The 22,167-nt window shown below is 41.9% G+C and overlaps 1 protein-coding gene across 15 annotated transcripts in view; it reads left to right on the top strand.

Annotated features, from left to right (window-relative positions):
• The first annotated feature begins 2,066 nt into the window (after window positions 1–2,066).
• The window catches only part of SLC16A12 (solute carrier family 16 member 12), a 90,939-nt gene continuing 70,838 nt past the window's right edge, over window positions 2,067–22,167 (top strand). For 4 of the 15 annotated variants that reach the window (XM_061635433.1, XM_061635443.1, XM_061635445.1 and 1 more), the window contains exon 1: window positions 2,332–3,275. The gene's annotated coding sequence lies outside the window, so the exon portion shown is untranslated. The other 11 variants (XM_061635435.1, XM_061635447.1, XM_061635448.1 and 8 more) reach the window with 8 other exon arrangements.

Genomic DNA, 22,167 nt, shown 5'->3' with positions numbered 1-22,167 from the left:
TTATGACTGAGGGCAAGGGTTGTATTTTTTAAATAGAACTGTAAGCCACTCTAGGGAGCCTTTCTGGCTGAAGAGTGGGGTAAAAATGCTTTCAATGGATAAATAAATAAATAAATAAATAAATGTAGATTGTTGCAATTAATATATCTTCTTCCTTAGAAAAAGAAAACAGTTATTCTAGTATTTACCCCAATACCTTGGGCTCTTATATGTAGCTCTAAGGAAACTTAGATGAAATCAACAGCTAGTGATTATGATAGCCAAATGAAACTTCCATTTCCAGCAGCAGTATACCTCTGAACACCAGATGGTGGAGAAAACAGGCAGTCCATCACATTCACAGCTGGGATGTAAAGTCTCCAAAGGTACCTGGCCTGTTTGCCATCTGGAAACTGAATATTAGTTTACATGATCTTCAGTGTGATCCAGCACTGACAGTATATATGTTCTTATGCAGGTCTTTGAATCCAAGTACACGAAGGGATTGTTATCCATTCCCATGAACAGAGGCAGGATCCTTCATATTCCCAAGTATCCCCCTAAAAATTAGCTGCTAAATATAAGATGCCACAGTGGCCAGAATTAGGGTTGCCAGGCTCAGGGCCTGAGACTGATCCTGTATCTTTAGGAGAAGAGAAAGTCAGCCAACTGCAGGTGTTCTTGCAACACTGTGATGGGAAAAACCACAAGGTGGAATTCTCCCTTCCCCCTGCACAACCTTTAAAGATACAGAAGACCTCTTGGTTGCCAGGCCTGGTCTCCAAGAGGTCTTCTGTATCTTTAAAAGTTGTGCAGGGAGAAGGGAGAATTCCACCTTGTGGTTTTCCCCATCACAGTGTTTCAAGAACACCTGCACTTGGCTGACTTTCCCTTCCCCTAAAGATACAGGATCAGTCTCAGGCCCTGAGCCTGGCAACCCTAGGCAGAATACACTTAGGAACAGTAGCGGTTCATTTCCACTACTGGGACTCAAGACTGGCTGGAAACTAATCTCTCTTTGACTGGCATTTTTCAGTCTTGCAATTCTAAATGAAATGGGCCAGTAATATAACTAGAGTGGGACAAAAGAGTCACAAACCACAGAAACAACCTGGAGAGGGGCATAAAATGGGCATAAAATACTATAGTACAGGGGTGCTGAACTTCAGGCATGGAGATCAAAAGACCCCCCCCCGACTCTCTATCTGGCCATCTGGATGCTACTCTTGGCCACACCTCCTCCTCAGTCACACCCCACACCATGTCTTCTTCATACCCTCACTGAGTGTTTTTGCCTGGCTGGAATGTGCCCTTGACCTCTGATCATGCCTCTTGGATGCCTGGCTTGAAGGATAGAAAGTGTGGCCGAGTGTGAATAGAAATTAACCTATTGTACAAAGGTAAAATTTACATTGATGAAACTGAGGTTATCATACTTTGGACACATCATGAGAAGACATGATTCACTAGAAAAGACCATAATGCTGGGAAAAACAGAAGGGAGTAGAAAAAGAGGAAGAGCAAACAAGAGATGGACGATTCCATAAAGGAAGCCACAGACCTGATCTTTCCAGATCTGAACAGGGTGGTTCATGACAGATGCTGTTGGAGGTCGCTGATTCATAGGGTCACCATAAGTCGTAAGTGACTTGGAGGCACATAACAAAACTTACATTTGTTGCATCTCACACTTTTCCCCCTGGTCCCACCCCCCACTGGCATGTGGCCCCTGGAAAGTTGCACAGAAAGGAGTGTGGCCCTTGGGCTTGAAACGCTTCACCACTGCTGCTGTAATATGTTGATGCCACTAAAATAATGTTAGAACATCAAGTTCACCTCCTCAGAGGCTTAGTGAGAGCGGCAAGCCAAGCTGAGTTGCATCCTGAAGTATTTCACTGTCTACAGTAAAGCACATTCTGCTACTGAACAGTGCTAGTGGAAGTAGCAGCTTCTATTTTGGTGTGGTGTAGTGGTTAGAGTCTCAGCCTGGGAGCGACCTGGGTTCAAATTCCCCCTCAGCCAGGAAGCTCCTTAGACTTTCTTGGGCCAGTCACATTCTCAGACTTAACCTACCTCACAGGGTTCTTGAGAGGATAAAATGGGGGGGGGATAAGAGATGTACAGTTGCAGTATCCTCAGCTTCTTGGGGGGAAAAGGTAAGAGTATTAGTGTAATAAATACATTCTGAAAAGGAGCAGTCTGCCTGAGCAGCAAAAAACCTAGGAGTATCATCAGCCATACTGGTGAAAGGTCCACAGCCATTCTTAACGCACCCTAGTCCCTGAGTAATTGAAATTATAAGTTGCAGCTCCAGCCTCCTTACTGTGGTGATGCAGCTTTCAGGAAAAAGCTCTTTTCACATGCACAAAGGGACTCTGGCCTTTGTTGTGGCTTCTCCTTTCGAGGACAAAGGCCTGGCATTCGGCACTGGTTCTGCCGCTGAGTATAACCGAACCCCAAAGACTGCGCAGGAGGCTCACGAACGCGCAGCCCTTAAAACGGCGGCATCCTTCCCATGGAGTTAAGCGCTATACTAAACAAGCTTCCTTTTGCTGCTCCGCAGGGAGATGAAACGCGCTTCGTATCTGTGCGCCGGAGGACTGCAAATTTAAGTGGCTTCTTTTGGGAGCAAATCCCATGGCGCTCCGTGGGACCGAGGAAACGTGTTGAGGATCGGGGCGCAGCACTGCTGCAACACCAAAACCACTCACTTGGGAACAAGTCCCCTTGTATGCCTTGCAAATTACGCCCAAGTAAACACGTTTCTTTGGGCTCTGGCTTGGCACCTCGCCAAAGCCTCCTTCTCACTCAGTCTCTCTCTCCCCCTTCATCAAACTCGCCCCCTCAGTGCGGATTAAGGAGCCGCTTGTTGCCCCTGCCCGCGACTGCTATTCTGTTAAATCTCCGCGGTTCACCGTGCCCCAAATAAACCCGAGGGGAGGGCGGCTGTGTAATCCGATTCCAGCAGGACTCGAGGGGGCTAGGCCTTTGCACGGCTAACTTTCCTGCTGCCGCCGCCGCCGCCGCCGCCTTTGATTTCGCGACAAAGACGACCCGCACGGCCGGCTGGCTGGCTGGCTGACCGGCTGACCGGCCGGAGCTGTAAACCTCGCAGACGGCTCCAAGGAGGAGCCTCTTACTGTATGTGACCCCGAGGCACTCTCTCCTTCCCCCGCTCAGATTGACAGACACACCGGGTCACAGCAGATCGGATCTCGGGGGCGGGGGACAATCATACTGAGGCGGCACAGTCATCCCGCAGAACCGGTGGCGGCATCAGCTGCTGCTTAACTAAGGTAGGATTGAGGAAGCGTGCACGCAGGTTGAGGGCAACCACAAGTGTGTGTATGTAACCGGAGCAAGTCAATAGGGCGAATGGAAGGGAAAGAGTAGGTATTGTGCCTATATGTTTGTTGTCCCTGCGAGTGCTTCTGCGTCTTTAACAGCTGCATGTGATGGGGACAAGTTCAACAGGTGCAGCCATTCAAAACAGGTGATACTGTGAGGAGGGAGAAGTACACCTGTTGCTAAAGGCATGGATGGAGGAGTTAGGTGGGTCGAAGGGGGAATAACTTTGGTTGTGTGATCTAATTAAAACAGTACTCACTGGAGAATGGGAAAGATTTGCTGGAATGATTCTGCTGATTATTATAAGAACTACTCTAGAACTTTGTGCCTGAAGGTCTCTCCAGGTGATCAACTTGTTGAGCATTCGTGGTGATTTGTTTGTACAAAGCTTATGTGGAGATTAGATTATATCAGGTCTTTACTGAGCATTCTTCTGATTTGTTTGTGGGGCAGTTGTAGGCCAGTAAGCGTTCATCTTGCATCTTGAGTTACTTGCCAGTGTTTATATGTTTTCCTGTTAGTCATTTGTTCACTCCACAGTTTTCGTTTCCTTGTCACTTTCCAAACTGCAAAAAGTCCAGGTTTTTTAAAAAGTAATTTATTGCCCTAAGGTGACAGAGCACTTTAATTCACTTTAAAGGTTCCAACATGTACTTAAATCCTTTCTCCCATATAGAGACAATCTGGAGGTACCCTGAGTTATGCTGGTTTTCTTTCTCCCTCCCCATACATTTTTCCTTTTGTGTGGTATATTTTAGATGGTAAGCCTACAGGCAAGGACCAGTTTCCTTTTTATTTCTGCAAGTTGCTGCTGAGTCTTTTTGCTTGAGGAACAGAGTGAAAAAATGCTTTTAATAAATAAGTATAAAGGAGGTAGGCTGAAGAAAAGAAGGTGACTGTTTCAAAGCAGGGCTGAAGGCTTTGCATAGGTTATGCTATGGGAAGCTACTGCAGTAGATCGGGGAATCTGTTGTTCTCCAGATCCAGCCATGGTGGCTGGGGCTGATAAGAGTTGGAATCCAACATCTGAAAAGCAACAGGTTACAGGACTGTACCCCAAACTAGATGATGGAAGCAGCAATTGCCAAGGAACTACTCAGTTTGGCCCTCAACTAAGATGACCAAGGGTGACAGTGGATGGGACTTCTGCACCTTTAACAGCTGTGCAGAAGAGGAAATTTCAGCAGGTGTAGCTTGCCATACAAACTACACCTCTTCTTCATAGCTGTTAAAGATACAGGAGCCTGGTTTTGTTTGCATCTGGCCTCTGTATCCCCAACATAACCTCCAATCCCAAGGAGCCTCCATTTACTGTGTGTGCCCTCAGCTGCTGAGCCAAGATGGCAGGTGTACATCATACAGTTAAAACGCACCCAAGGCACATTTAAAGCACATGATGTTCCCCAAAGAATCATGGGAACTGTACTTTGTTAAGGGTACTGGTAATTAGTAGCTCCATGAAGAGAAAATCACAATTCCCAGAATTCTTTGGTGAAGGTCATATGCATTAGATGTACTTTAAATGTGTGGTGTAGATGTGGTCAAAGAGTGAATGAGGACAGAACTCTTTGCTTGCATTCACACTGACATGGTATATGTACATATTTTTTAAAAAGCCATTTGCCTTTGTCTCATAGTGAATGGTGAAGATACATGACAACTGGGAGATCCCTGTGCTTCCCAGAGAGGAGAGGGTTGAAAAAGTCTGTACTTCTGTCCTTGTATGGGGATGAGTCGGTGCGTGGAGCATATGTTGCTTGCTGGCTTGTCAGCCTTTGCTCATTTCTATATATGTATATATATGTGTAAGTATGTATACTCTCCCCCCACCACCTTTGTTAAAAATTAGTTTTGCTAACCAGGATTCTTGAGAGAGTTATGGAGCAAAGGTGTTTTTAAGGAGTTAAAAGTGGTGAGACAGCAGATTGTGATGAGCTGGAGGTCAGTGCTCAAAATATAGGGTGAAAGGTGAGGCTTGGCTTGCTTAACTGATATCCACAAATCCTGGCCCTTGACTCTCCAGATTTTAGCCAGAACATGCCTTTTCTCATCTGATACACAAGTGGTAGCCAAAGTGGTACCCTCCAGGTGTCTGACAACAGCTCCCATCATCCCTAAGCCATGGGTTGTGTTAGCTAAGACTGATGGGAGTTGTAGTACAGTAGCATCCGGAGGGCACCACATTTGTTTTCCTGACCATAAACCTAATTTTATTTATTTATTTATTATTAATTTGTATCCCACTCTTCCTCCCAGCAGGAGCCCAGGGTGGCAAACAAAGCGTTAAAAACACTTTAAAACATAATAAAAACAGGTCTTAAAATACATTAAAACAAAACAGCGTTAAAAACGTTTTAAAAAAGGGTTAAAAACATTATTAAAAAACATATTAAGCAATTCTAACACAGACAAAGACTGGGATAGGTCTCAACCTAAAAGGCTTGTTGAAAGAGAAAAGTCTTCAAAAGGCGCCGAAAAGATAGCAGAGATGGTACCTGCCTAATATTTAAAAGGTGTATTTCCCACCGCCACCCCTCCAATGCTCATGGGTGCAGTAGAGTTTTGAATCCATAGTGTGATTGGGAATATGGATCTGGAGAGGTTAATTCCAAATAATTTATACGGAGAAAAAATGAGATGATGTTTTTGGTGTTACATATAGCTCGAGGCATCTGATTGGCCATTATGAGAACAGAGTGCTGGACTAGATAGGCCTTTGGTCTGTTTATTTATTTATTTATTTATTTATTTAATTTATATACCGCCCCATAGCCGAAGCTCTCTGGGCGGTGTACAACAGATAAAAACACATTTTACATACAATTAAAATCTCATATTAAGCAGTTTAAAAATACATAATGATATCAAAATTTAAAACATAATTAAACACCAAGTAAAATGCATATTAAATATTAAATATTAAAATGCTGGAAATGCCTGGGAGAAAAGGAAGGTTTTTACCTGGCGCCGAAAAGATAGTAACGTTGGCACCAGGCGTACCTCGTCCTTGTTCCAAGAGGGCTCTTCCTCTATTCTGAAGTACTGTACAGGGTGTGCCATGTATATAGGATCACGTAGTTGCATTTCCTGTTGGTTAGTTTGGAGTAGTGATCCCCTGATTCTGTCTTCCCAATTATTAATTAAGTTTCTCCTTTACGCCTTGGTTAACTGAGGATTCCAATCTGTGTTAGTGACATGGAACTGGGAATGGTTAACTGTTTGGATTAATTAAAGAAGAGCTCAACCATGTGATGGTGTGTCTTTAGACAGTGGACAGAGTGCTAAAATGCATATATAAAATTGCCTAATATGCAGCATAATCCAGTACAGGTTTATTCAGAAGTACCTCCCACTGAGTTGAATGAGACTCCCAAGGAAGAGTACTGAGGATTGTAGCCTTAGGCTGCAATCTATTACACACTTATCTAAATCTAATACACACTTATCTAGAGCAAGTCCCATTCAACTCAGTGGAGCGTACTTCTGAGTAGACATGTATTGGATTGCAGCCTTAGTCAGTTACTGATTTATGAACACCATGCCCCCATAAAACACAAATTCAGGTGTTTTTTTTTAAATCGTTTCCATTCATAGAAATGGCATTTGATTTATATGAATTTGGGGCCAAGTGCTTGTGGCTAAGATCTCTCAGCATATGTTGTTTACTCATTAATAGGGTTACCAGATCTCACTGAGGAACTTGTGGTTGTCTCTTTAAGAGTTCTGAGACAGCTGCTGCACCTCTGTTGGTCCCTGCCTCCTCTTGATTTTTTTGTTTGCTAAAGCAGGTGGGAAAAGAGAGTGAACAAAGGGGAAAGTGCAGCACCTTCATCATCTCCTATTCTACTGCACTGGAACAAGGCCTCTAAGTTGAGAGCTAACGATCCGAGTTAATGTCTGTAACCAGCTGTTATATCCAGAGTTTTAAAAGGATGTACATTTTCCAGTTGTTTAGAGCCATCTTTCTAGTATGCTTTGATGAGTGTGCAATCCTATGCATGATTTATTTGGTTTAAGCACCATTGATTTCAGTGGGATTCCTTCTTGAGCAAACATTCAAAGTACTGGGCAGAGTACCAAGGTACAGTGTGCACAGGGCACCAGAAAGGTTAAAAAAGATGCTTACAGATCTGATGTATGGGATGTGATGCCTGGTATACATGTGCATCCCACAGGCTGAAATAAACTAAATTAGAAAGTATTACAATGGAGGCCTTGCTTGTTTACAACCAAGTATTTGTGCCTTACTCGTGCGCCCCCACTGACCACCCTGCTCCCTCCCCTTCAAATCATTCATGTTGTCAGCACAGACTTCAAAAGCAGGAGGCAGCAGGAGAGGAAGGGATGCAGTGCAGTGAGGAAATACACTGAGAAGGTGAAATGGTTATCCAAATGCTCTTCCATTCAGATCTGACAAAAGCATCCCCACCGCAGACTAGGCTGTAGGTAATCAGATGCAAAGGCTTTTGTATCTTGTCAGAATTGTGTAGAACAGCCTTCATCCACCTGGTGTCCTTTGAATGTTTTGGACTATGTCCCATCAGGGCCAGGCAGTGCGGCTGGCTGGGGCTGATGAAAGTTGTAGTCCAAAACATCTAGCAGGCACCAGGATGGCAAAGGCTGGTGTAGAAGGAGGGGCATTGGTAGGTGCAACCTTTCTTGTCCCTGCATGAAAAACTATGGTAACATTTCCTCTTCTACTCAGTTATGAAAGCTACAGGAGCCCCAGTTAGGTCTACATTGTATCCGAGGAGATGCATCTTGGAAAGGGACCATAGCTCAGTGTTAGAGAACATGTATCCATGCAGAAGGTCCCATGTCCAATCTTCAGTTAAAAGGATCAAATAGCAGAAGATGAGGGCAATCTCCTTCTGAGATCCTGACAAGCCGCTGCTATTCAGAGTAGATAATGCTGGCCTAGATGGATATATCATCAAACCTGATATAAGACAGCTCCTTTTGTTACCCATATTCTGTTGTGTCACGTGGTACTAGTATCGTTACTTTCATGGAAAAGAGCCACCGAAAAGCCTTCTTCTTGAAGCAGAAAAAAAACCCCATCTGGCAGAGGTGGAAGTGAACTTAACAGCAGTGGTTTTCTCTGACAAAATGGAATTCCAGCATGCAACTTGCTGTTTGATTTTAAAGTTTAATTGACATTTTTATGGATTTAAATTACGTTATTGGTGTGAATTGCCATGAGCTTTTTTAGGGAAGCGGCAGATCAATTTGGTGTGTGTGTGTGGAGAAGAGAGAAAGAATATGATGGACTGGTATGGTGTGCTGGAATTTGTCATCTGTGTTATGGCTCATTTGGGGGCCAGAAATCTTCCTAACACTTGTTCTTATCCCTATTCTTTCTTGCTTTCCCTTCATTAAATTTTTTGCTGCCCTGGATGTGGGATAGGATGAATGTGTGCAAATGCACCAAGAAATCTTTTTCTCAGAAGGACAGTAGGAAGCTGCTTTATACCAAGGCTGCAAACACCACTCGCCAGATCAAAGTGTTTCCATTTGCCACACTTGGAGGGGAAAGGGGTTGATCTGCCTCAGTTGAGAAATCTCTTTGAAGCTGAACTAAAAAAACAACACACACTCAAGCTGCTCCCAGCAGGTTTTACAGTAAAAAAATGTTGGTGTTTGACAAGCGTTGTGTACTCTGGTTTTCAGAAGGGAGAGATAGAGATGCACTGGAACCGGCAGAACAGTGAGTGTGTTTCTATCCTAAGTCAGACCATTGGTCCATCTAGTTCAGTATTGTCTACAATGACTGGCAGCAGCTCTCCAAGTTTTCAGGCAGGGGACATTCTCAGACCTATCTGGAGATGCTGGGGATTGAATTTGGGATTTCTGCATGCAAAGCAGGTGCTCTACCACTGAGCAATGGCTCACTAAATAAAGGTTTCTTCTGTTCATGGTCTAACAAATTGCCATTTTTGTTGTTGTTATGTGCCTTCGATTATGACTTATGGCGACCCTATGAATCAGTGATCTCCAATAGCATCTGTTATAAGCCACCTTGTTCAGATCTTGTAAGTTCATATCTCTGGCTTTCTTTATGGAATCAATCTTTGGTCTCCCTCTTTTTCTACTCCCTTCTGTTTTTCCCAGCATTATTGTCTTTTCCAGTGAATCATGTCTCCTCATGATGTGTCCAAAGTATGACAACCTCAGTTTCATCATTTTAGCTTCTAGTGATAGTTCTGGTTTAATTTGTTCTAACACCCAATTATTTGTCTTTTTTGCAGTCCATGGTATGTGCAAAGGTCTCCTCCAACACCACATTTTAAATGAGCTGATTTTTCTCTTTTCTGCTTTTTTCACTGTCCAACTTTCATATCCATACATAGAGATCGGGAAAACCATGGCCTGAATGATCCTGAATGTTCAGTGATACATCTTTGTATTTGGGGACCTTTTCTAGTTCTCTCATAGCTGCCCTCCACAGTCTTAGCTTTCTTCTGATTTCTTGACTATTGTCTCCAGATGTGGAAAAAGAAGTTTTCTTTAGGTCAGTACGTAGGCCCAATTTTGGGTACTTCCCCCCTCTTCCAGGAGCCCTCAGATGGGTCTCATCCCACATTGTTCAGGAGGGACCTCTGGGTCTCGGGAGAGATTTTTCGGGGGACAGGTGGTTGTAGGGTGGAAGAGGAGATGGAAAACTTTCCTTCTGTGAACTTCTTTCCATTACTTTTTCTTAAGATCCAAGCCTATGTCAGCAATAATTCATTTACTTGTAGTGAAGTTTTGGCAAAGACAGAAGTCAGTGCAAACACCATAACAGAATAAGGCTACAGCCATCAGTTTGTTTCAGCATCAGAATATATTTATGGACCCCTCTTGTCCAACTCCCATTCTTTTCCATGATACTTTCAGCAGATTCCCCTTATTACATTTAAACCACCACCACCTAGTGATGAATTCACTGCTCAGAAGGTAGACTGATAATGGAATATTTCAGGAGGAATTGGTTGAGGTGAGTTTGTATGGAGGCTCTGAGTACAGTGATTTGATTGTATTAACAAGCAGTCTGGAGTGGCCACCTTCTGCTCACTGTTCTGTCTGTACCTGTTCCCTGCAGAGATGATGAAGGAACATTTCCTTTAATGCGGGCAAATTACTAGGACAACAAGAAACTTAATGAACTGTGCCAGGCTTAAGGCTTGCTCTAAAATCTATGCCTTGGTTATAGGTAGCACCATTCTTTGTATAGTCCGTTTTCATTGCTACAGTTTATTTCATCAAATAAAATAAATACCTGCTTTACAGTATTTGTCCATCCAGAATGATTTTTACGAGAAGGCTCCCAGAGAGGAGACTGCGGCTGCTTTCCTCCTCCCTGCTTGTTGTATTGCTGATCTGAGCTAATCCATGGTTTGGCGTAGCGTGTTATCTGAAACTGGCAATGAAGGCTGGCCCATTAGGGCAAATGGGGCACTGCCCCACCAACTTCAGTCTGCCCAGGCGTCAGTCTGCCTGTCATCTTCCTCCTACTCCTCAATCTTAGTGTTGCCCTTGTAGAATTCAGCAAGAAGGAAGACAGGGACCAAACTAGAATTTGCTGCCTCTGCCTGCCATTGGCTGTGGCTCTACCTACTGCTTTCTGTCCTGCCAGTCTCAATGGGCACTGGCCACCAACTGGAAACCGGGCTTGTGGTTTAGCTGTCTTGGACAAAGTACAAATCGTAGACAAACCTTGGTTATAGCTCATGGTTTACTCTGGAGAGTGCTAAACCATGATCCCAGGTTTGGACAACATGTGAAGCCAGCTTAGCTCAGTGCAGTGCAGTAGCAGAATAATTGGGGAGCAGCAAAGTGGCCATGACCTCCTCTCTGGGAGCCTGCCCATTTGCTCATGCACACTAAGCCATGATTTGGCTTAGTGTGACGTGTGAACCAGACCGTTAGAGAAGACTACTAATTTGTTGTTTCTTGTAGCTGGACTGTTTTCAGCTTTTTTGGAAGGAAAACATGGTTTAGCTTTTGATATGACTAAGAAAATTGACTGTGGTGGTGGTTAAGTTTTATTATTTGTAGCTAGTTATCTTTTTTCTTTTTGGTGGTATTTCAGTGGTATTTTATGTATTTTTAAAAACTTCTTTTAAATGCTGTATGCATAGTTCCAGAGAATTATGTTATATGGCAATTAATAAATATTGTATTTATTTATTATTTAATATTTATTTATTAGGTTTATATCCCGTCCTTCCTCCCAGTAGGAGCCCAGGGTGGCAAATATTGTAGTAAATAACACACAATATAATCCATATATAAAATCAAGCATTTTACAATACAACATTTATCAAAATGGTTTAGGGACAGAGTTGGCATTTCGGTCTGCCAAGGGCCTGGTCCCTGTGTCTGTATCTCTGTTATGTGGCCAGTGCGTAGCTGTTTTGTGGGCTGTATGTAAGTGCGTATAGGCCTGCCACCCAATGCCTTGCGAGAGAAGTGTCATTGCCCAGGGTGGGTTATAGTTCATTGCTGATATTTTAGATTGGTTTAACAGAGCTGTAACTGACAACAAGTGGTGGTCTAACATAAGAAGAGTCCTGTTGGATCAGTCTAATGGCCCATCTAGTCCAGCATCCTGTTTTCACAGTAGCCAACCAGATGCCTATGGAAAGCTCACAAGCATAACCTGAGCGCAACAGCACTCTCCCCACCTGCAATTCCCACCAATTGGTATTCAGTAGTGGTGGAACATAGCCATTGTGGCTAGTAGCCATTGATAGCATTATCTTCCATGAATTTGTTTAATCCTCTTTAAAAGCCATCCAAGTTGGTGGCCATCACTACCTCTTTGGAAGTGAATTCCATATTTTAACTATGTCCTGTGTGAAGAAGTCCTTTCATTTGTCTGCCCTGAATCTTTCAATATTCAATTTCATTGAATGTCCCAGAGCTCTAATATTATGAGAAAGGGAGAAAAACTTTCCTCTATCCACTTTCTCTACATCATGAATAATTTTATACACCTCTATCAAGTTGCCTCTTAATTGGCTTTTCTCTTCTAGGTCTGTCCTGCAATAGATTGTTCCTGGGTATCAATCTGGCCTTGTTGATCTGCTTTTTCACTTTGTTGGATGGATATTGTACACTTTTTATTTGTTGTAAACCACTTTGATTTTTTTAATGAAATAGCAGTATGCAAATATTTATAAATAAATAAAATAATAAATAAATACTGTAGCCTAAGGAGTGCCCAAATGTAGATTTTTTGGTAGTGAATCTTGCATCTGAACAGATGTAGTTGTATCATAGGGCTTGGCTATAGACAATAGATTTTGTGATGTGTTCTGGCTGGAAGCTGGAAGCATGTAAAGTGGCCAGTGAGCTTCTTATATAAAGTGATGCTTATATGTAAATTAGATAGATGCAGAGTAATGTTCAGACAGTGAACCTTTTGCGTGGACTGGTCTAGGCTTAGGTTGACAGGGAACATATACAAGTACCTTGGTCTAGAGATGGGATCTGCATTTCGGTGCCAATTCAATTTTCACTTTGAGCGTCCTTCTTTCCTTTGCTTTGTCAGAGATCAATGTTAGCTGTTTGCCATAAATACTGACTCGTGTTTTTTTCCACAAAAATATTGATGTTAATATCAATCTTTTTAAAAATATTGATTTTTCATAGTTTTTAAAAAAATGATATTTAAGTGAAACATCAATATTTATATTTTGATGGAAATATCAATATTAATATCAATATTTTGAAGGAAATCTATTAATATTGATTTTTGAGGCAATTTAAAAAATCTGCTTCAGCTGCGGAAAATTGCTAGACAAAAAAGCGTGAATAAATCCAGTGTCAAATTCAAATTTTGCAAAATTTGAGCACATTCCTACCTTGGTCAAGGGCATTGATGAATGACCTTTATTGGGAGAGGGATGGGTGGAAGTGCAACCCTGTTGCTCTTGCCCAGTTTCTCAGTGGCTTTTGATACTATCAACCATACCTGCTAGACCAGCTCTGGGGAGTTGGAGTGGAAACTCTGTATTAGTGTTTCTGCTCCTACCTATAGGGTCAGTTTCAGAAGGTGCAATAGATTACTATACCTTGGCACCTTGATTGTTAAGTGGTGGGGTGCCACAAGATTCCATTCTGACTCCAATACTGTTTAGCACCCTTATGAAGTCACTGGGAGCGGTCATTAGGGGATTTGGAATGCCAGCTCTTTCTCTGTTTTTACTGAATCAGGTGTGGCTGTGCAAGTGCTGACTCAGAGCTTGGATACAGTGTGAGCTGGATGAGGGCCAATAAATTGAAGCTGAATGCTGACAAGACAGTGGCCCCGGGAGTAGGCGGTTCCTGGGTCTGAGTTAGGCAATTAGCCTGTTCTAGATGAGGTTGCAGTTCCCCGTAAGGGGCAGGTATGTAAAGAGTAGGAGTGCTGATTGTCACTAGAGGCTCAAATACTTGCAGTAGCTAAGAGCACATTTTCCCAACTTTGGCTGATGCGCCAGATATATCTGTTCCTGGACTTGGCCACAGTGATCCATGCAGGGGTACCTCAAGACTGGATTATCATAATGCATTCTAGTTGGGGTCACCTTTAAAGCTGGCCCAGAAGCTGCAGCTTGTGCACAATTTGGTTAGATTGCTAACAGGAGCAGCCTCCTACGATCATGTTACACCTCTGCTGAAAAAGCAGCATTGGCTGCCAGTTTCCTACCGGGCCAAGTTTAAGGTTCTATTGTTGATGTATAAAGCCCTGAGCAACTTGGGACCTGGTTGCTTGAGAGAACTCCGGCACCCAAACAGGCCAGTTCAACTACTAAGATCTCATGTTGAGACCCTCTTTGTTGTGCCCCAGCCTGAGGAAATACATCTGGGGGAGTGCCTTCTCTGTTGTGGTCCCCAGTTTATGGAACTATCTCCCCCTGGAAATAGGGTGGGCATCAACCATGTTGACTTTTGGATGCTTCCTGAAAGCTTGTTTATTCAACCAATCCTTTGGGGGTTACTGATGCCTTGGTTATTGAATTTATAACAGTATTTTAATTGGCATTTGTTGTAATGTGTGCTTATTGTTTTAAAATGTTGTTTATTGGGTTGTCTTTTAAAGTTGTAAACAGCTTTGGGGTCGGTGTGGAAAGTGTTAAATAGATGTTTTAAAATAAATTAATCTACAGCCATCCTTGAGAACAGCTACTTGCCAGCAACCTCAGGTCACACAACAGAGAAATGGACACAGGGTTGTATTTAACGAAGTCCTATTCTGAGTAGACCATTGAAATTAATGGACCTAAGTTAGTCATATCTATTAACTTCAGTGGGTCTGCTCTGAGTAGGCCTGGCACTGAATATCACCCACAGAGTCCAGACTTAGATGGCAATTCTATCCCCATGTCTATTCCAGTGGTAACACTATTGTAGGATCTAATAATGTCATACATAGTGTCAGAGGTTCATTCACCTGCTCATTTTCCAGTGTGATATATGCCATCATCTGCTAATAATGATTCCCTTCTGCACTCTTCATAGAATAAACAGGGCAGTCTTTATGTAAAAGAATAAGCTGACACAAATCTGATGTCAGAAATGGCAGTATCAGGAAAGCAACAGGGGAACCTTTCAATGTCTCAGAACACTCTGTATATAACCTTAAGTTGGCCATACGGGGACAAAGGAACTTCAGCATGAAACCACTGAATTACATTTCATCAGGACGCTCGTGCCATCACTTGTGGATTGAATGGTCACAACAGATTTTTCTTTTGTTAATCGACTTACTGATGCCAGAATGTCTGTGCTATCAACACAACTTTTTGTGTGTGAATGGCCACTGTTAAGAATGTAGTATGTACACACCTGCAACTCAGGATGACACTTTGTGCATCTGCTGAAGGGTAGTTCACAAAAGTGCTTGCCATAATAAATGTGTTAGCCACAAGATTCTTTGCGATTTTTGCTGCAATCAGGTGTGTGACTTAACTATGCATTTGCCCATCTGTATGAAGCAGCAAATGCAAAATCCCATTTTATTTGGGCATGTGATAAATGTGGTGAATCTCTTCACTAAAAAATAATGGAAAACCTGTCTCAGTTGCATATTTTCCAAGGTGGTTATTCATGAGGAGTGCGTGGAAAAGTTAAGGAGAAAGCAGGCTTTGGTTGCAAACATATTTTAGAAAACTATGATTGCACATTGCTGTAGTCATGAGACAATGGAAAAGTTCCAGAGGGTTATTTTCTTTTGTTGTTAAATAAATAATAGAAGAAAGTCAACAGCTTAAGCCTTAAGCTATTTTGCCTCACTCTTTGCTTTACTGCTGGGTTTCCAAACCTCCCTGTCTTGCTTAGTTTGTTAAAACAGATTAAGGTAGCAGCGTTGTTTGTGTCCTCAACTTACTCTGATTTTCTCAGGGAAAAAAAAAGTTTTATCCCAGTGAGCATCTTGTGTGCTTACTAACGTTCTGTTTGATTCTGGATTAAAAAAACTAAAGAGTCAGCATGTAGGCCAGTGCAGTCATGCTGCATCAAAAAACACGGTAATGGTAAGTTAACGGTCCACCTTTAACTTCCATGCCGCGCATGCAGCAAACATGCTAAATAGTCTCACTGCATACTGTGTTTGCTTACAACTTAGCATGCATGTGCCCATGCTTTTCCTTGGTCATTCAGTCCCAATCCTCTTCCTAAATGGCTGAATGCCACCTCACAACATATGTTATCTCAACAAACTTTAGTTTACACCGTTAAGGCAGGCTATTTTATTATTATAATTATTCTTGTTTTACTGTATGCATAGTTTTTATTCATAGTTTGTCCAATGGTTGTTTGGACTGTAGTCCATTGTTGTTTCTATAACACCCAAGGAAGCTAAAGCTGAGCATTGCATATGTCAGCTTCAGAATTCAGCCCTCTGCTATCATCATACACTGCAAATCCAAGTGCACCCATCACAGAGATATCAAAACAAATGCAGAGATCACTCATGAAAGCAAGCTACATCACACTACACGCTGCAGTTGAAGTCATAGTAGCCTTCTTTGGGTGTTCAATCTGAATACATGAGGATAAGCAGTATATAGAGATCATGGGTGCATGCCTTCCCCCTCTAATTCCAACCTGTATGTGTTTAGTGTAGATGTCTGAAGGGCTTCTAAGCATGTTTGGGTGAATGTATTTAAAGCCTCTCTATGAACAGGAATCCTGCCCCGTTAGGCTTGTGAGTGCATTCAGCCAAACATGTTTAGAAGCCCTGTTCAGACCTTCTTGCTCAATGCTCAATGGATGTTGGGGCGTGGCTGGTGTTGTTACCTCTGCTCTCCTTCACAATTTTTGTCTTTGCATATTCAGGCTGAGTACCTGAGGGCTAAAATGGATTCTGTATTCCGTAGAGGCTGTTACAGACTGGAACACACCTAATCTTCAATATATATTAATGAGACAGAGTCATCCATATCTTCTTCACGTGTAGTTCATAAATTGAGCTTTCAAAATGTGAGGATATCCATATATTAGTGAAAATAATATACAAAGATGCATTGAATTAGGAGAAATTGCTTCCAAAAATGTGTAGATTAGTCAAAACTGCATACAAAAATGTTTGTTAAGAGAAAGTCACACTAAAATGCTGAAGAATTTTCATGAGGAGTTTTTTAAAAAAATTGCAAATCGCTGCAGAAATGTGGAGAACTGCATTTAAGATTGAAAAATGAGAAACTGAGAGAACTGAAACTGACAGATCTTTCCATCTTTTCCTATATGTGGGCAAACAGTGATTTGGGGTCCTCTGTTTTTATGTTGTGAATTGGATTGTTATTTGCTTGGTGTCTTCCCATCTCCATCTTACCAGCGCATTAATTTCGGTGTTTAATTGTAAGTTTTTTGAAAAGCCTACATCGTAACCCAGGGGTAGCCGACTTGGTGTTATTCAGACATTGTTGGAATCTGAATCCCATCAGCTCCAGCCAGGATGGCCAGTAGTCAGGGAGGATGGGTGTTGTAACCCTGCAACACCTGGATGGCACCACATTGGCAACCCCTGCCTTAACCCTTTAGACTTCATCCCTAATTGCAATGAAGCCTGATGCACTAGCACACATTTGTTTGCTGCCTGTCTTCCTTTCCCTATGACTCCCCTTCCTCTGAAATTTAAGTTGTAAACTTTTACCAGGTAGGTGGCTGTCATTTTCCTTTTGCTTACGTTTCTCTGTGAAGTGCTATAAGATGCTATACAAATAGCTGCAGCAGCTGCTGCTGTTGAAACCACTACTACGTTTTTGGAGAAAGCAATGGTTTTATGTATGGCCAACTCCACATGAGCTGATTGGCTGAAACAGAAAGTATCCTTTTAATAAAAACAAAAATCGAAACAAATCTTGAAGGGTGACATGGCTGCTTGGATAAGGAGAACCAAGAACAATAATTGGAAGCATAGGCAAAGGCACTAAGCCTCTACCAAAACACGTAGTACTATATCCTGCAATCAAAACGGGATGGGAGGGTGGGACAATTAAATGCCTTAAATTTGGTTTGGGTTTTGCAGAATGTGGCCTGTGGCTGAGAGATAAATTTGGCAAAAGAACAAAGTTGTACAAAAGAGCCATGGTTGCACATCCCAGCAAGGGGTTGTTTCCTGGGGGAAGAGATGTGTCATCCTGCAGTGCATGATACAAATATCATGAGGAACTGAAACATAAGCATTTTGGGTTGATTCCAGAGCAAACCTATACATGTCTACTCAGAAGTAAGCTCCATTGAGATCGATGGGGAAGGGCTATAGCTCAGTGATAGAGCATCTACTTTGCATGAGGGTTCAGTCCCTGGCATCTCCTGGAGAGCTGCTGCCAGTCAGTGTAGACAGTACTGAGCTAGATGGACCAGTTGTCGGTGTTAGGCAGCTTCCTATACACCTATCAATGGGATTTGCTCCCAGGTAAGCATGTATAGGATTACGGCTTCTGGGACCTAAAGTCTGGAGTTTAGGGAGTGGCCTGCAGGCCTGAGCCCCATAACTTCTGCCCCTCCTCCCTTTTTATAGAAAAGTGTATACATTAGGGGAAACTGTGTGTAAAAATGAATATGTCCGTGAAGATAACATACAAAAATGCATTATGTTAGGAGAAATTGCTTGCAAAAATGTGTACATTAGTCAAAACTGCCTACAAAAATGTGTTTATTAGGAGAAATTCGCACTAAAATGCTGGATAATTTTCATTAGGATTTTTTTTAATCATCACAAGCTGCTTCAGAAATGTGGAGAACTGGATTTAAGAGTGGAAACAGGAGAGAACTGAAATTGACAGATCCTTCCTTCCCTTGCAGGGTTAGCGAGGACAGAGCTAATTTTGAGTCCCAGTTCAGCTGGCACATAAAGCTAAACCTTGGCTTAGGTTAGCGCAGCGGAAAGGAGGACTGGGGAGGAGCAAAGCAGATGTGAGCTCCTCTCTGGGAGCCTGCATGCTTGCACAGTCTCAGTAAGCCATAGCTTGACTTACCATGTCATAATATTGGAAGGTTATGTGAGTGGTGGGTGGGACAAAAGGATCCTTCAGCATTTAGTATCTCATTGGTGCATTGGCATGGGGAAGGAATTTGTTTCAGTTTGCTTTTAAAGGTAAACCTACCAAATCTGTGCTTTCTGAAACAATACATGAACCCAAACTCAGCCATCCTTCAAAATTTGCACTTCTCCAAATTGTGCTGAGCAGTTCTCCAGTCAAGTAATAGGTACAGAAATGCATATATTAGTGAAAATAACATGCAAAAAAGCAGTAGGGACAATTGCAGGCAAAAATGTGTGTGAACAATTCACATTAAAATGCTGATGAATTTTCATGAGGACATTTTGTTGTTGCAAACTGTTAATGGAAATGTGGAGAACTGAGCTTATCTGTTGGAAATATGAGAAATGGAGTAGGACTGAAATTGGCAGATTTGACCAACCTTACTCCAGTATCAGTTCATTAAGTGCCTTGGAGCATAAATAATAAGTACAGTATTTATTGACTAATATTTAATTTATTCATTCCAACAAGTTACTGTTTAACAGTGTAGTTTCTAAGTGGTGTATAATGAGATTATAAAAGACATACAAAGGGAAAAAGACAGTTAAAATTAGCTATAAAATAAGAAAACATTTAAAATGCTGCTGAAATAATAATAATAATAATAATAATAAAGGTATTCACCAAGCACCTGAAGTTCAGCAGAGAGGGGGTCTGTCTGATATCAGCCAGGAGTGAATTCCACAGAATTGGGCCCAATTATTCTGTTGGTTTCATATTTTGTATATCATTTCATGGTGGAGTAGAAAATTGTAAATGTTCTCACTAAGCTTGATTATTCTCACTGTTATTTGAGAAGTTAACGGTGTGGCTAATAGTCTTTTAGCGTATAATGTTTCTTTTGTTTGTGAAGTATTCTAGAGAAAATTCCGTAATAGATTTTAAAAGGAAGTTATCATACAGACACACTCTGATCTTTTTCTTGTTTTCATTTTTTAAAATTAAACTTTCACCTCTTACTTTCTGCCAAAAGGAAAGAAAGGAGATAATATATATCTAAAGTGAGAACTTTCTCACGGGGAAATATTTCTTTGGTGGTTTAGTTTAAAGGGGACAGACCTTTAGAAGAGTGACTTTCTATCTGGTTGATATTGCTAGGGAAAATCAACCAGACCACTTTGTTGTTATTTTTATCCTCTCACTGGGTAGCTTCACTTTTCAGGAATAATAGCTTTCTGAAGAAATCATTACGTTACTGTTTTTCGGGGAAGTATGTTGAGAAAAATAATTATACAAAGATGAATGAGAACAATGTGATCTTGCATTTAACCCTCTGTCAACAGAAACATGTTAATCTGGTTTTAGAGTCAAATTTAACCAAGAAAGCCATACGTATGACCTCATTTGCAAACAAAAAATATGCCTTTCTTGAGAAGTTTCCTTTTCCAGTAAAACAGTATAGTTTCATGTAAGTTTCATGGAAAAAGTGGGTGGAGAAAAATCCTTCTCCCTCTATCATAACACTAGAACTCATGGACATCTGATGAAGCTGAACGTTGGAAGATTTAGGACAGACAAAAAAGAAAGTACTTCTTCATGCAGTGCATAAATTATGGAATTTGCTCCCACAAGAGGCAGTGATGGTGACCAACTTGGATGGCTTTAAAAGAATGTTAGACAAATTCATGGAGAAGAAGGCTATCAATGGCTTTGTGCTCATGATGGCTGTGCTCTGCCACCATAGTCAGATGTAAAGTGTGACACATGGTCATCCTAAGCTAGTTGTTTACAAAGATGTCTGTGTGCATACCCAAAAAATAAATCTATGAGGTCAATAAATTTTATAGATCTATGGGCTGGGGCATTACATTTAGGGTACCTTAAAAAGGCAGGCAGCTGCTGTGGATTGGAATTCAAAGACAGCAGCACTGCCTGCTATTAGCAAGCCTCTAGGGACTTAGAGGGAGAGCACTGAATAGCAGCATGACCCCGTCAGGCCAGTGAGCTGCCCTTCCAAGCCCCTGGGGACCTCAGTCAATTCCTGATCTAATCAACCACCAACTCCAAGCCTGCAACCCTCAACAACACGTTTTGGAAAGACATTTCATGATCAGAAATATTTCATAGTCATTGATTGAGAGTTGCCATTAAATCTGGCCACCTGCTGAGGCAAAGGTGCAAATACATATGGGGTGACCCAGTAACCCTAAAAGCCACATAAGTAAGCATTGCACAAAATGATAGCTATGGTTTTTTTAAAAGCAGGTTTGTTGGATCACAAGGAAGAATTGTCTAGGGTTGAAATGGAAAGAGCAGGTCCTGGACTAAGCATCTGTAGATATGAAGAGTAAGTAAAGATTTAAAACAGCATCTTGCAGGGTCACTTTCCCCCCTAATACCTTATGTGCATGGCTTTCTTTTGTTTTCTCAGTTATTCCAATAGGACCCTCAAAGCTGCAAGAATAAAAGCATTTTTTCTTCTTCACTAGATTGGGGTGATGGGGTGGGCTGAAATGGTACATGGCATTTCGTACCTTATCATGTTTAAATAATACCTGGAGCATAGAGATGTAGAAGACTGAAACAGAAGTTTTATGATTTTTCCCCCGAGTGCTGCTGGGGTGTGTTGGACTCCATCTGTTAACAGAGACCTAATCGGGATTCTCTCATTCTTCGTATGCATATTTAATTCTTGCTTTTTGCAGTTCTTGAGTAATGATATCTTCACCACAAGCTGCCTTTGCTTAAACTGATTTGTCTAACAGGGATGATTAATAATAATAATAATAATAATAATAATAATAATAATAATAATAATAATAATAATAGAAGAGTAGTAGCGGTGGGAGGCTCCCTACTGCGTGGGATTGAAACCCAAGAATGCCGGGAAGATCCATGGACTCGCCAGGTATGCTGCCATCCTGGAAGACAGATTAAAGATGTGACGGAAGGGTTGCCATCGCCCATAAAGCCCACTGACAGATATCCCTTTCTTCTCATCCATGTGAGAACGAATGATACTGCCAAGCGGAGCTACGAAGAAATCACATCAGACTTTGATGCTCTAGGAAGGAAACGCAAGGACTTTGGGGCCCAGATTGTTTTCTTGTCCATCCTTCTGGTATTTAGAAGAGGAGTAGAAAGGGAAAGAAAAATACTCTGGGTGCATGACTGGCTACGAAGGTGGTGCTGACGCAAGAGATTTGGGTTTTGGGACCATGGGCTACACTTCCTGGAAGATGGACTGCTGGCAAGTGATGGGTTGCACCTCATTAAGACTGGGAAGAATGTGTTTGGCAACAGCATGGAGAACTTCATCAGGAGAGCTTTAAACTGAATCCTAAGGGGGAGGGAGACATAAACTTGGTGATAACAACTAACA

Source organism: Rhineura floridana, chromosome 7, assembly GCF_030035675.1.
Source record: "Rhineura floridana isolate rRhiFlo1 chromosome 7, rRhiFlo1.hap2, whole genome shotgun sequence".
NCBI lineage: Eukaryota > Metazoa > Chordata > Lepidosauria > Squamata > Rhineuridae > Rhineura > Rhineura floridana.
Note: the sequence above shows the minus strand (reverse complement) of the source record. Positions and strands in the feature narration are given on the sequence as shown.